Below are 15,460 nucleotides of genomic sequence, written 5' to 3'. Positions count from 1 at the left end.
ATAAAAACTCAAACTTAACCCTGGCTCCTATAAATTAGGATTTAAAGAAGTAAAATGTCCTGATAATCTTCTGGTATTAGGCATGAACATTTTAATCTAGTTTTTATTCCTCCCAGTTAGTTTAATCTGCATGTGGCCTGATTAGAGTACACTTCCCCCACAGATTATGGTCTCTTTATTGCAGAGATGCTAGGCTGATCATTAGGTCCGATTTTCTGAGAGCAACCGTTTGCAGGTGAAGTAATAAGCGCACCACACCGGCCGGGCAAAGCGCCTTTGCCGAGGATTTGCCTTCCAGCACATTAAAACTCTAGAAGCTCTCCCAGTTGATCTGCAGCATCTGGTACCTAAAGGGATTTTCATCTTTAATTCTAAATGTATGAACGTAAAATGTAGGGATTGAAAGTTGATGTGGAATGTGTTTTTGAATTTGTTTGTGCAACTTCATACTTCCAGCATAGCCTTTCTAAGGTAGTAACAGGTATATTTAAATCATATTTTACTTCGAATGTGACAGAGTTCAATATTATTTAATGTGATTTTAAAATGCAGTGGGTCTAGATGAGATTAACCTGTTTCAAGGTAAAATAGATGTCATCATTTACTCCCTTCTGAAAAGCTTTTTCTTTTATTCCATTAACCTTTGGTTGTCTCTGAAGTACTATTTATTGCAGGAAAATCAGTTCTAAAAGTTGGTTCCAGGGTATCATGAAAATGTTAAATTAAATAATTTCTAGTCTGCTTTTACAAAACAGCAATATGGAGGAAAGAGTGAAAACCATGTTATTCAATACTTTGCACAAAATAAGACAGAGCTATGTTAATAAAATTAACAATATTAAATTGAATAATTCCCTGTCTTCCTTTGTATATTTTTGCTTTAATTTAATTTAATTGCCTAAAGTTAGTTGCTTAAAGAGATGCAGCATTATGTTTGTGCACATTCTTATTGTTAAAGCTAAATTATTTTTAATTTGGAGAAGAGGGAAAAAAGCCGCATCAGCAAGAGTAGATGCCAAAATATAAAAGTAACACATTCATCCTTACGGGTAATATAGTAGAACATTGGAAACTTGGAGGTTGCCAGACACATAGCTAACATTAGGGCTAATTTTGAAAATCTAGCGTGCAGTCAATTTTACTGATGCCTGGGGACATACAAGGTAGAAGCTGACAAGAGAACTAATTTTGTTTGGGTTATTTACTGCTATGCATCATCCGCAGGTTCCCGCCTGACACACAGCTATATGAAGGGGGATATTATCACACACTAAAAATTTATGTTGACATTCGATATTTGTTCAATATGTCAGGAGTATTACTTTCATAATCAAAAGAGTAAGAAAAAGAGAAAAGAAAAGCACTTTATGCTCATATAGATATATCTTTTTAATAACAGTCTATAAGGTTAATATAGTTTACCTTTGAGAGTATACAATGAAAACAAGCAGGGTTAGGAGGGGAAATGACAGAAAGCATCAACCCGAGCTGTTTGTTTGCCATTACCTAAGCGAGCCATGTCAGCTCTCTGGCCCGCGTCTGATAGCTATTTGTTGTACAGAGAGCACAGCATAAAAAAAATATCAAACTCTTAATACTATTGTGTGCCCATAACCATCTGTCACTGCTAGCCTGGAGATGAGAGGAAGATTACGAGGAATAAACACTGAGCCGCCGAGCATTGGTAAAGCCTTCGGGCAAAAAACTCTTGTGGGGACATCAAAGACATTCTAATTCCGAGGCAGTCAAGGATTACAGTGTGTAACCTGTGCTGACAACAGATAAATGACTGGCAATATTGTGCCAGAGCTGTTGGGTCCTGCATGGAGTACTGATGATGATGATGATGATGTTATCTTGCAGAATGGACTCTGCTGGGATAATTTTATGATAAAACACTTTTTTCAAATGCCACTGGGTCTAGGCAGACATTTACTAGCTACAGGGGTAGCAATCAGTTTCTTCAAAATTTACTGTTCTAAGCCCATTAGAGTTCCATCGCAGCAAGACTCTTCAATGAAAATCTAAAACGCCTATATTTTCTTTAGGAGAATTTATGCAAATGTTGTGAGCTGAACTCCTACCCTTTAGTGGTAGATGCTTTATCATCTGATTTATGTAAATTTGCTCATAAAAATACAGTTTATTTTTAATTGGTGAATATGAATTAGAAAATTAAGATTCTGGTTCAGCATTCATCAAACATCCCCAGCTACAAGCACACATTTATTTAGACCCCTGATCGTATGGGTGGAAATCGTATAATTGACCAGTCAAAATGAATGGTATTCAGAAGGAAACTATGGTTTCTACTACAAATGACCAGGGTTGTGTTTCTTGTTCAACCCCCTTAGTTTGAGCCTCCCCCATCCTTGTACTTTACATATTCTTGTCAGTATTTTGAGCTGCTTTAACTCCCTGCTTGAAAAGGGGGGTTTTCTTTACAGTAGCCTGCAGGAAGCTCTTTAGAAGCAGGAAGTCTGTTGCATTTTCACCTTGGCCATGTATCTTTACCAGAGAGAAGGCATTGATGATTGTTTCCATGTAAACCTAAAGGAGAAGGGAACACTGGAGAGGGCAATTGGATTCTTAGATCTTGTCATTACCTTGCCTAACAAAACAAAAATAAAACCCTCCTCTATCATAAAAAAATATGCCCATGAAATCATGCAGTTGCAGTAGCCAGCTCTAAAAATGAAGTGATGCTGACCTCATTGTGTTAGTTCCACACTGGGATCATGAATGGTCTAAAATATAGTGTCAGCCTCTAACATATCTCGTACTAAGTCAACCAAATGTAGAGCCTACTTGCTAGAATATGTATCAAAATCAAAAGTGACATTTTCTAGAAGACACATTCTGGCTTTAAATCTGTGTTAAAATGTCTGTGCATGAGAACAGGCCCTTAAATGCAATGCTTGCCCCTCTCCTCATTCTTTCTCAAACTGAGCTTGTCAAGGATTATAGTGTGCAACATCTGCTGACAGTAGATAAATAACTGACAGTATTTTAGCAGAGTTGCTGGGTTCTCTGCAGAGTAATTTGTTTTCTCCTTTCTACCCAGTCTTTAATGTTTTGTTATAAACATCTATAGCAAGGCACGGTTAGTAGAAATAACTTATAGAGAAAGACCTGTAAAAAACAGGCTGCAATTGGCACTGCTTGGTTTTTTTTTTTTAACTATTTTCTTTCCAAATATTATACAAATGTTGTAATATTAATCCAGGTTCCAACCTTTATGTAAGCATTTTCGAATAATTATTATAACGGGCATAAAAGACACACTGCTGGAAGGACCAAAAAAAACAAGTTTAGACTATATTGAAAGATCACTCTCTCAAGGCCACAGTTCTCAAACTCTTTGGTCTTAAGACTCCTTCATACTCTTAAAAATTATTGGGATACCAAAGAGCTCTTGTTTGTTGGGATTATACCTATCAATGTTTACTGTATTAGAAATTAAAACTGAGGAAAAAGTTTTAAAATCTACATTATAGCCTTTAAAATAACAAAGAACCAAATATATGTTAACATAAATAATGTATTTTTATGAAAATTAACTATATTTTCCCAAAAAAAACAGTGAGAATAGCAACATTACATTTTTAAAAATCTATAATGTCTAAGTAGAAGATATTTGGATTCTTATAACTGCTTAAGTGTTTAATTTGTTGCAATATCTTCTTTTGGTAGAAGTTTATGAAGAAATTCTGCCTCACAAAGAAATATAGCTGGAAAAGTTGAATGTTTAATGATTTCTTCAGATTATTGTAGATATTCTTCTTTGATACTATACCAAAACTTGACAAGTAGGAGTTCCTTAAAGGTTTGCTGTAATGTGGAATATGAAACCACATAAATGATTTCTTCATGCTCCATTACCTGCAGTTTGAATGGATTTTGTAGCATCATGCATTGGTGATTTGGGAAATACAGGTTCACCAAATTGAAGATCTTCTAAATGTTGACACAATTCATTATACAATTTTAAAAAATCATATTTGTTAATATCACCATTGATCTCATAGACATTTTTGAATAATGAGAAGCTGTCAAGCTAAGACTTTAAATGCAATTTTTCAAAATTCTAATGTTCCCTTAAAAGCTTAAATTTATCATTGCAACAAATATTATCACTTGTTTTTCCTTGAGTGACAAGTTCACATGGTTCATGTTTGAGAAAATGTCTGCCAAATAGTGAAGTCTGATTAACTGTGGTTTATCTGTTAGTTGTTCTTTGAAATAAACTCACTGTTTCATGAAAAGACAACTAGTTTAGCTCACAACTCAAACAAGCATACAAATACTTTTCCTCAGGACAGCTATTGTATCTTGGTATGCATGTGTGTTTCTCATTTTATTACACAGATTATTAAAAGATATCTATCGAGGGGATGAACTTAAATAAAATTAATAAATTTTACTGCTTCTTCAATGACATGCTTAAGTAAAACAGACTTGTTTGTGCCATTGCCTTGAATTGTGTTAAGGCAACAGCAGCTTTATTCACCATTGTTCTTGCACTATCAGGGCCTATGTCAACACAGTGAAAAAGGCAAATTACATCTTTAGTTATCCTTATGAAAATAGTTTTACTTTGCAGCCTCCTTGAAAAAGTCTTGAATACACCCAGGAATTCAGACTACTCTTTGAAAACTACTGTCAAATGGAATCGATGTGACATAGGTAAATATGGCTGCCACCAGCCATTGGAATTGCCTAATTTGTAGTTCTCATAGACTAAATTTTTTCCCCCTGAATATTAATTTTTTTTTTTTGGCTTAAAACCTGACAGTGAACAAGTGTTTATCTTATATAAGTCAACTCTCTCAGACCAAACACAATTTGCCTCAACATGGGCTAAGTAGCTAGGAAGCCCTAGGATACAGATCTATGATATAAGAAATTCTGCTCTGATCATAAAACCCCTGTAATTGGCCCATAATTGGATGCATTCTTGTTAAGAAAAATAAGGAGTGGGCCATGAGGCATGTTAAAAAGTTTGAAATTATTAGAGTAGCTATAGTTATAAGTTCTACCATGACCTCATCATTTGGGATATAGGGAAATTATCAAAGCTCTTCACTTAAAGTAGAATGACTTTTTATGAGCCATACGGTATTTGCAGCATTTTCCATAAAATAATGATAAATCAGCTTATGCAAAGTTGATATAAAGAGTGTGAATTCAGAAAGGAAAAAGTCCAATCATTGAGAGCTAAAAGCAGTTTTGAAACATACTTAGGTGAGTCGCTGAAGTAAAACATGTACCATAATATTGAATGACTTTGACATCTATATTTCAAGAAACTTTGGCAATTTCTAACAAAATATATGATTGATATAAAATGGAAAATTATGCTTTATTACTTGGTACTAAAATAAATTACTCTGTTTCACCCTTTGACTCTCTGAGGTTTAAAAATATAACTTCAAAAACACAATCAATGACTAGTCTTCTGAAAGGATGTGTTTTGGATGATTGAATGATATGCTTTTCAGGCCAGAATAAACTTACCTTTGTTTTCTCATTGCTGAAATAACTTAGGAAAAGTATGGTGAGTAAGCCATCTTAAATCTTTCAGCCTTTACTGGTCATTACCTTATAATAGAATACTTTGGGAAGGACAGAGGATGGTGTGGGGTGAATAATACTTTTGGAAATCAGTCTTCAGGTGCCATGCTAGGCTGTGAACAGAAGGGCAAAGTGCTAATTTTTGGACACTAACGTTCTTTGTTCTATTTCAATGTTATGTGTAAATCTGTTTTTCTAAGAGAAGAATGATCGTCGCAGAATAATGGTTCTGGAGAAGATGTTCACGTGCTCTGGCCATCTGCTTTTCAGCATACTCCACCAAAACTTCCTCATACCTGTGAGAATCCATCTTACGTGTTCTGATCTCTAAAAAAGATGATTCCATAGATGCTTTCCATTAGCACTATTCATTTTCACAGTTAAGTAACCCTTATAAGGTTATAAGACAAATATTCTTTATAATTATTGTAAGTAGCTAGTTCTCAGATTGAGTAGGAATAATGACCAATAGCTCTTTGAAAGGGATCATCCAACCAGTTCTGTGTTTATCCATCAATTAGTCAAAGCTCACATGAAATAATAAGGTTCTAATTATTTATAGTCATTCTCAATTTGGTGATAAGTTTTCTTTAGTTACATTTTTCATGCCTAGAGTGTTTGGGGAAATTTGTTGGTTAGTTTGTTTGGTTGGTTTTTGTCTTTAAAGAATTTTGTCTTTAAAGAAAATGAATTCTGACATTTAAAAAACAAAAAGCTCTCTAAAGAATTTTACTAGAATTTTAGGGAAAAATTATAATCAAATATCTGGCTAAAATTACCATGTGCTATATGACTTACAGTTTTATTTTATCCTCTGACATAGCACTATTAGATTAATCTATGGGAATCTATTTCAGGATTTTGAATTAGTGGTAAGAAAATAGATACTAAGAAATCCATGGCCAAAGAAAGAGCCTCACCAGAATCCCATTTATAATTTCCAAAATTCCATTTTTGGTGCCTTGTTGACTATTTTCCAAATCATTGAACATATGGAAAATAAATACAGATTCAACATTTAGTTTCTCATTGCCTCTTGGATTGTTTTTAACATTTTAACACACCATGTCAGCATAAAGAACTTCTACCTATAGCAGTCACAATCTTGGTACTGTTATAATAGAATATCATAAACTAAAGCTCTTGTTACCCTTTTCCTGCCCAACATGGTTAAAAAGTTCACTAAGCATGATTTGTTTTGTAAACATACTAATTGTTGCAAAAGACGCTGTTTCATTATGGTATGCTTATGACAGTCATCTTCAACTGCTCAGGACCCACATGTGCCTTTGCATCCTCTGTCATCATTCTTTTGATCAAATTCTTACAGTGGACTTCACTTAACATCATAGTCAGGGGTGGGTGAGTTGGGAAGTAGATAGCTAGGTGATATGGACGGAGGGATGAATGGATGGATGGACAGGTGGATAGGTGGATAGGTGGATTGGTAGATCATCTGTTTCTTTGCTATATATTTTTATGTTATATACATGATTGTGTGTGAATTTAAATATATTTCTCCTTTCCGGTCACTAAGCCTTTTTCCACACCATCCTAGTAGACCTAACTTCTCTTTAATTAGCCTACTCCTTTCTACTTTTTTTTTAAGGCTAATATTCCTCCTGTTTCTCTTAATGTGTGGTGTTACCTGCCTTTCCATGATGGTAGTCATCATTATATTTCTCTAGTGATGCCTTGTAGTCCTCTGCCTTCCACAGACATCTTCCCTGATTTAAATTCTGGTGAAGTGTTAATCCCCCTGACTGTGAATGTCCACGCACCGAAGGCACTGTGCGGTGCAGTGTACCACATAAACATGTAACAGAACTTTGCACTTTCCACATGCCTCCTAGCCCTACTCATTTCATGTTTTCAATGGTGGCATTTGTTTTAGGTTCTAAGGTTTTTCAGGACAGAGACAGAAACTTTTTTGTTTAGGGGGAATTTTTTCCATGCATCTAACCAGAGTGCCTGGCAATTAGGGGTACTTAGTCAATGTTACTTAATGTTAATGAATTATAGGGTGACTGTTTGGTAATTGACCATCACCTGCTCAGTAAGTCCAGTTGAGGTTATATCTCTCTTCCTGGGAAGAATTCAGTTTATCGAATGACAGATAGACACGGTCATGTGATCAGCATTGCTTTTACAAAGCCTATGGTTTCTTGGTTTGTTTTCTTTTATGAAATGCATTTATAGGCGTTGTAAATACAAAGCCTTCAAGATTTTGTTAAAATAGAATAATGCATTTTAACAGAAGAGTGGTAATGGTTGGGAAGAAAAGCTCAAACTGGTTAAAACCAAAGTAATTTCTAAGTTATTATGGAAAAATAAATCCAGAAGTGAAGATCCCTGTAGATTATTTTTTAACCTACCCCTCCACCATAATCCAGGTGTTAAGTCGTTTTGAAACAATCCATTGAAATCACTTTTTAAACTCTTATGTGAAATCCTAAGTGAATGAGATCCAATAGCTTTTCTAGATTACCCAGGAAGGTTTTCATTTATTTATTTATTTTTAACTCGGTCAGTCATACCAAAAAATTCCAAGGTAGCACAGCAGTAACTATTACAAATTATGTAAGCTTTTTCCCCGCCTTCTATCGTCTTTATTGGCTATGCAACTCATTAGCTATTTCAGCATTATTTGGCCTAGCATCATTTGTTGGTTAAACAAAAGAAGGGAAAATTCAGAAATAGAGAAACGAAATGTTTAAGGTTTGTTCTTACTCAGATGTATACTCATAGTCCCTGTGTCCTGTTGAAGGAAATAATTTATTGTGATCTTAGTCAAAAGCATTTCTCTTTTTGCTGTCCTTTTTTATTAATTTAGATATGTTTCTGAGATGAGAATTGATGTTACTTCTAATTATGGTTACATGTAGTTAATTTCCTTCTTTTTTCTTAAGCTTGGTGTGAAAGGCAGTTTCCTCCAAAAGAGGCGGTGGGGAGCTGGTTACAGGGAGGGAAGAATACTGATAGAGCTGATCTTCCTGTTGCCTTAGCAACAGATTTATTTATTAGGGGTTGAAATGACATGAGTTAATATACCGCATACCTGCTGATCGGCAAACTCCCCTATTTCAGCTGCAGTTGACAATTAAGTCCTGGACAGCTACAGCCAGGGGTTAATGTTCCTCATTAGGAGAACTAGGTCATTACTGGGAAATCAAGGCACTTAAGGTAGCATGGGTAAAATACAAAATTCAGCATCTAGATGAGTGAGGCTTTTTTATGTTAATTAACCTTATTTTCCTAGGTTTAAAAAAATCTTATATGCACATGACAGTGGATCAATTAATTGAAAAAAGAGCTAGTTTACTTTACTCTCTGAGTTGTCTTCATTTCCTTTGCAAGGATTTCATTATTTTATGGAAAATTCTTATGTCTATATGATGAGTAAAAAGGGTATTAAAATTAAGAAGGGAATCATCATGGAAATCAGCTTTACCACAAGGGAATGAGCAAATAAAAGCCTTGGAAATGAAAATAAATAAGCTTTGCTAATACCTCACCTAAGGAGCGGAATATAAGCCCATCAGAGCTGAGAGACATTTAGAGGTACTTCTTTGCTTCTTTATTAAGCAGTTACATAGTTATTTGACCTTCAGAAACTGAAACTTTGGAAAAGTGATTCCAAGTGATTTGTAAACATTCTATTTGCAGAAAGCCGTATAGCAGTTTAACAAACAATAACTTTCCACTTCATAATTGGCTTTTAAAAATACCAATAAAATTAGATACATTCATTGAAAGTTTTTATTAAAATGTCTGAGTGGGTGCTTTTTTCACTTGATAAGTTCATAAATAATGTATCAAGCCCCTTCTGAAAGCTTTGTTTTCTTACTTCTTTAAAGAGCCTTTATGTTGAAAGGGGGGTATTTACAGAGTAGAAAAAGATTTATTGCCCAGAATCCTGTTTTATCTTCATTACTGTACTGCCTCCATTGAAACCACTTCTTACCAGTTTTTTCACTTGTGGTAACTTTGTAAACACGAACAAAAGCAAAAAGGTGCTCTTACCAACTTCATCCCCTAAAATACTATGTCTCTTCAACTGAAAAACTAAATCATTAAAATTTTCCTCCCTCCACCTACATGCTATATAAACTATTCCTAATCATGTAAAATTAATTGATTGACCCCAGAGACTTAGTATGGAACTCTTGTCATTTCTTTCCCCACCAAAAGAAATGTGCAACTCTCCTTTAACTGATTAGTGGTTCGGTGTATATGTTTTCACCCCTCAAAAATCATTGTCCTGTTATATAAGTGAAACCAGGCCCTCTGATACTTCCTTAGAAAATGCAACTCTAGTAAACCTCTGTTAGTATCATATATATTGCCACTTACCCTCAAACTTGGCAGAAAATTACTGTATTAGGTGGCACCACTCACCTTCCTTAGAGAAGCATTTGTTTCCAGTCTAAAATTAGACGTGAGCCTTATGTAACTGCCCCTCTTCACCTACCATAGTCAATTCTTGATTTTAACAAGAACACTTTTAATGGAGAAATTGTTTCCGCAGTTTCAGAATCATTGCCCAAGAGCCAGAGTCCTAGCATGAGGAGATATGGAAGAAACTGTTAGCTATCCCCCCAAATTTCTCTCTTTTTCTTAGGAACACAGACCACATTTTCCAGCCTGTATTGCTGTTTGCTTGGGGTGGCTGCGTGACTGGTTCTTAGCCAATAAATGTAATAGAAAAAAGTGATGTGGGCCACTTCCAGGCCTGGTCCATAAGAATTTCTCACCCACTTTCTCCCATGTTCTTTCTTCCTCCTCGCTGGACAGACATAGAATGCACTTGTTGAAGATGACAGTGTCTCCTTTGGCTTGGGACCTTAAACAGCTATGTGCAAGAGGACTGCCCTTCTGATCTCCCCACCTGCCTAGTACTCTTACATGAGCCTTTTACATTTTTTAAATCCATTTAATGTAGTGAACCTACCTTAGTGGATGTGGAAAGCTGCTATTATAATCCAGACAATATAGTGGTGGTTTGACTGGGGTAGTAGCAGTGGCGATCATAAGTGGTCAGGATATATTTTGAAGATTTTGGCCTGAGTAAGTGGATAAATGAAGGTGCTGTTTACTGAGATGGAGAACACTTGGGGAGATCGATTTTTAAAGTTTGCATTTGGACATACTAAGTTAGAGATCTTCTAGACACACGTGGAGATTTCAAGTTGGAAGCTGATATTCAAGTCTGTTATTTAGATGAGCAGTCAACACTAAAGACAGAAATTTGGGAGTTATCAGCGTAGATATGTACAATTCCTTTAAAACAGGTTTAAAATATATTTTAAGCTTCCTGATTTTAAACATTATATTTCTACTAATTCTATAGGCAGCAATTATAGCCTAGTTATAGTTATAGCATAGTAGGTTCTGAGTCTCTGTGTAAGTCCTGGCTGTCACAGTTACCAGCCTTGTGCCTTCAGTCAAGTTATCTACTCTCTAACTTCAGTTTTCTTCTTTATATGATGGGAATAATGTTAACTACATTACAGAATTGTTCTGAAGATTAAAGAAGATGATATATGTAATTGCGTTAGCACAGTTCCTGGCACAGAGTAAGCACTTACTAAACATTAGCTATTCTTAGTAGTAAATAATATAGAGTACTTCATTAGCTCACACGGGACTCTCACTTTTGCCCACTGTCTCTTATTGGTTAAAATCAATTTTTTCTTAACTCTCCTAGAAAAAAAGAAAAGAAATAGCTAAATAAAGTCATCTTTTTTCATCTTCATTTTCAGCCTACCCAAAACAAGTACATACTGTACAGAAAAATGGAATTAAACTACAGAGCAAACACTTCTAAGGAGCAGCATCTGCCTTGTAAATGAAGTCTATAAAAGGCTACCAAATGTCCCTTCACATTTTTATGATTGTTAGTTAGAGTATTACTAAACCTGGATGGAATTTTTTTTGAGGCTTTTACATCAAGCACCCACACTGTAAATATCACAAATTATTTCCGTTTTTAACAAGATGGCTGCCATGAGCCTTCACTAAAGATTTTAGCAGGAGTGATATAGTTTTAAAGATATGATTTGGTAAAAAGCACTTTCTGCCTATATAATTGTCATATTTTTAAGCACATTACTGTTTTAAAAACAGCTTTAATGGGGTATAATTTATATGTCAAAAAATTTACCCACTTTAAATATACAATTCAGCAATTTTTAGTAAATTTACAGAGTTGCACAACTATCCCACAGTCCAGTTTTAGAACATTTCCATCACCTTAGAAGGAATTCTCCTGCCCTATTAGGGTCAAACCCTGTTTTCACCCCTGACCCAGGAAACCACTAATCTACTTGCTTTCATTATAGATTTGCCTTTTGTGAATATTCATGTAAATTGATTCATACAATATGTGGTCTTTTACGTCTTGTTTCTATCACTTAGAATAGTGTTTTTGAGGATCTTCCATGTTGTAGCAGGTATCAGTAGTCCTTTCCTTTCTAATGCTGAATAATATTCCATTATATGGGTATAACACCTATTGCTTATTCATTTGTCATATGATGGACATTTGGATTGTTTTCACTTTTTTAGCTGTTAAGAATAATGCTCTTGGTACATTTGCATATAAGTCTTTATGTGGACATATGTTTTTACTTTGAGGGGGTTAGATACCTAGCAGTGGAATCACTGAGTTATCTAATAAATACATGTTTAAGTTTTTTAAAAACAGGCAGATCACATTTTAAATACCTACTAATTTTTTCTTAGATTCATTCATTCATTTAAAAATGTTTATTGAGCTACTTCTTCTAAAGCCAGGCACCGTACTGTGTACTAGATATAGTCAACTCTTGATTATCCACCATAATCAGAATTAAATGTAGTCTGGATGTGTAAAATCTCCTTGTTATCCATAAACCTAATATAGGGCATTCTTTCAAGTGTCTTCAGCATAAAAAGTCAATCTTAATGGGCCTGTTATCCCAAACATGTATTGAATGGCTGTATGTTAGGGAGCTACCAGGAATTCAAAGATAAAAGGTATAACCTTTAGGAGCCCATAGTACAGGAAGAGAGATGGGTGTATGGCCTCCATATACTTCCAGTGTCCTTGCCATTTTCTAAAATAAAACACATCTAAATGCAAACCCCTGCTTTTTTTCCCCTAAACTCTTTTATACTCCTGTTTATGAGTGGTACATTTATTCCCTCACATTCAGCTCCAAATTATTACCTTGTTTGATTCCTCTTGAACACTATATTTGCTTCCTATGGCTGCTGTAACAAATTACCACCAACTTGGCAGCCTAAAACAACAGAAATTTGTTCTCTTACAGTTCTGGAGGCCAGAAGTCAGAATTCAGTATCCCCAGGCTGAAATCAAGGTGTTAGCATGCCCTCACTCCTTCCAGAGGCTCAGTTTCTGGTAGCTGCCACCAATCAATCTGCAGTTTGTGACTGCATCACTCCATTCGCTGCCTCCAGTCACATTGCTTTCTCCTCTTTGGTCTGTGTCAAATCTCCCTGTGCTTCCCTCTTATAAGAATACATGCAATTGGATTGAGGGCCCACCCAGATGTTCGAAGATAATCTCCCTGTGTCAGGATGCTTAATCATATCTGCAAAGTCCCCCCCCTTTTTTTTTTGCTTGCCATGTAATAGGTAACATTCATGAGTTCCAAGGATTAAGATGCAGATGTCTTTTGGGGGGCCATTTTTCAAGCTTATGCAAGCACCATGTGCAATCACTATGAAGTTATTCATTTGTTCGTTCATTCATTTTATACTTTTTGAGTATATACTACCATCAGGAAGTGAATCAAGCACTGAAGATGTAATGATGAGGAAAAATCACACACACAGTCTCTGTTCACTTGGAGCTTACAGTAAATATTAATCAAATAAAAATTTGCCTGTGATAAATGTTATGAAGGAGAAATAGACAGAATAAGTAACTTTTCACATAAACATTAATAATGTTCATTATCAAGGCTTTTAAAAATACAGAAAAGTTCACATAAAGAAATTTTAAAAACTCACTGCAGGTATCTACCATGCATAAGTAATTACTATTCTGTTGTTGTTGTTGTTAATATCTTTTCATTTTTTTCTTTTTTCCAGTTAGGAATTCAAGGTGGAAATCATTACTATTCTTGATAAATAATTACCGTGTGTTTCATTCCATATTCCTGTTTGGAACTTAAACACTATTTTGATTTTTTAAGTAATTACCCAAGTGATTTTAATATACAAACTTACCCACATATCTACCTCTTTCTTTGGTTATGATTGCCTCTTACATATTAGACCTTTTCTTCTGCCCGAAGAACATCCTTAAGAATTGCTTTTAGTGAGGGATTGTTGGTGGCAGCCTCATCTGAAAGTATCTTTTATCTCCCAGTTATTGTTTGAGTATATTTTTGCTGAGTTTATAGCTGTAGGTTGAGACTATAGTCTCTCAGCTTTGTTTTGCTATTGAGAAGTTATTTAAAAAGGGTTTTCTCTCTAGCTACTTTAAAGATCTTGTCTTTGTCTTTGGTGTTCTTCACCTTCACTGTGATAATGTTTAGAAATCCACTTCTTTTAATCTTACTTGGAATTTGTCAGACTTCTTAAATCTTTAAGTTGGATCTTTCATCCATCCTGGAAAACATTTACCATTATATCTTCAGGTATTTCCTCTGCCTCATTCTCTCTCTTCTCTCCTTTTGGAATCTGGATCTGGATATTTCTTATTATCATATTTTTAAGCTTTTTTTCATATTTTTCATGTCTTTTTATAATATATTCTGGATTCTGGATAATTTTTTCAGGTTTATCTTTGAGTTTACTAATCCTCTCTTAAGCTTTGTTGAACCTGCTTTTAATTGTATCCCTTGACTTTAATGATTTTTTTAAATTTCTCAAATTTCTTTCTGTGACTTTTTCAAAACTTTTCGGTCACTTTTAATAGTGCCTTGCTCTTTACATATTTAGTCTCTTATTTCTTTAAACACTTAAAACATACTACTTTTGTATTCCATGTTTGATAATTTTAGTATCTGAGAGCTTTGTGGGTCTGCTGCCTTGTTTCTCTTTGCTTATAGGACTTTGTTTCCTGTGTGTCTTTTAAATTTTGATCACTAGCCTATATTTTTTGGAATTTTATCATGGGAAATTCTTTGAGACCTGCCTGAATTGTATCTGGATTTCTCCTGAGGGGATGTGTGGTTGCCTCTGTCAGGTGCTTAAGGAAGCTACCAGCCCAGTGTGAGATTAGGAAATTACAGGAGAATTTTATTAATCTGTAGCAATAACAGCCATCCTCACATCTCTCCCATGCATTCTTTTCTTTCCATCCTACTGATGCCCCATTCTCCTGGTTCCAGTCTTTCTCAGTGCAAACCTAAACTACTTAATAGCCTTCTAATTTTCTCTTCTCTGACCTTGGCACCCTCTAATTCATATCTAGGGTAACTATCCCAACCCATTTCCTTCTTCATGTCATTTTGTTCAGAGTCCTTCTGTGGCCTTCACTCTCTTTATCAGTGGTCTCAACCCTGGCTGCCCATTAATATGAGGAATTTTTCCCAAATTAAGAATGTCTGTCTACCTTATACCAATTAAACTAGAACTTCTGCGAGCAGGCTCTTGCATCCTTTTTTAAAAAACATCCTGAACAACTCTACTGTGCAGCCAGGATTGAGAACTACTGGTCAGCAGGAGAATTTTTTTTTTTTTTTTTTTAAGGAATTACCGTAATCTAGCAGACAAGACCTTATAGGACAGTGGTGCGTAACCCTGGCTGCACATAGTAAATACCCATGTGCAAGCCCCCCACACTGAGAGTCTCTGATTCATTTGGTCTGAAATGAAACCCAGTGTGTATTGGTATTTTTAACAGTTTTGTAAGATTTGCAACACACAGGGT

The 15,460-nt window shown here is 35.2% G+C and overlaps 1 protein-coding gene across 50 annotated transcripts in view; it reads left to right on the top strand.

Annotated features, from left to right (window-relative positions):
* Nucleotides 1-15,460, top strand: part of GTDC1 (glycosyltransferase like domain containing 1) — a 386,422-nt gene that overhangs the window by 327,368 nt on the left and 43,594 nt on the right. The gene's annotated exons all lie outside the window — the stretch shown is intronic.

The sequence above is a fragment of the Pan troglodytes genome, chromosome 13 (genome assembly GCF_028858775.2).
Source record: "Pan troglodytes isolate AG18354 chromosome 13, NHGRI_mPanTro3-v2.0_pri, whole genome shotgun sequence".
NCBI classification, from domain to species: Eukaryota; Metazoa; Chordata; class Mammalia; order Primates; family Hominidae; genus Pan; species Pan troglodytes.
The sequence above is the reverse complement of the archived record's forward strand: the minus strand, read 5'-3'. Positions and strand labels throughout refer to the sequence as shown.